Below are 403 nucleotides of genomic sequence, written 5' to 3'. Positions count from 1 at the left end.
AACCTGAAGTGTCACGATAGCGATTCAAACTTAGCAGCATATTCACCCACGGTCATGTTCCCCTGATGCAGTTTCAGGAAATCATCACCCAGCTTAGTCCTGGTACTCATCGGGAAGTATTTGTCTAAAAACTTCCTTTTGAATGATTCCCAGTTCACCTCCTCGTGAGCTGATCTCATCAACAATCTTGCACTCCTCCACCAATACTCAGCATCCCCTAATAGCATATAAGTGGCATGGTTGACCTTCACTTCTGCCTGACTGTTAATCATTTCGAAGATCTTCTCCACTTCTTGGATCCATTGATCCACTTTCTCTGAATTTTCATCCCCCTTAAACTTGGGAGAATTATAACGACGGAAGTCTTCTAACCCTCTTGACTCCGCAACACAGATCTCTCTTT

Source organism: Cicer arietinum, chromosome 3, assembly GCF_000331145.2.
Source record: "Cicer arietinum cultivar CDC Frontier isolate Library 1 chromosome 3, Cicar.CDCFrontier_v2.0, whole genome shotgun sequence".
Classification (NCBI taxonomy): domain Eukaryota; kingdom Viridiplantae; phylum Streptophyta; class Magnoliopsida; order Fabales; family Fabaceae; genus Cicer; species Cicer arietinum.
The sequence above is the reverse complement of the archived record's forward strand: the minus strand, read 5'-3'. Positions refer to the sequence as shown.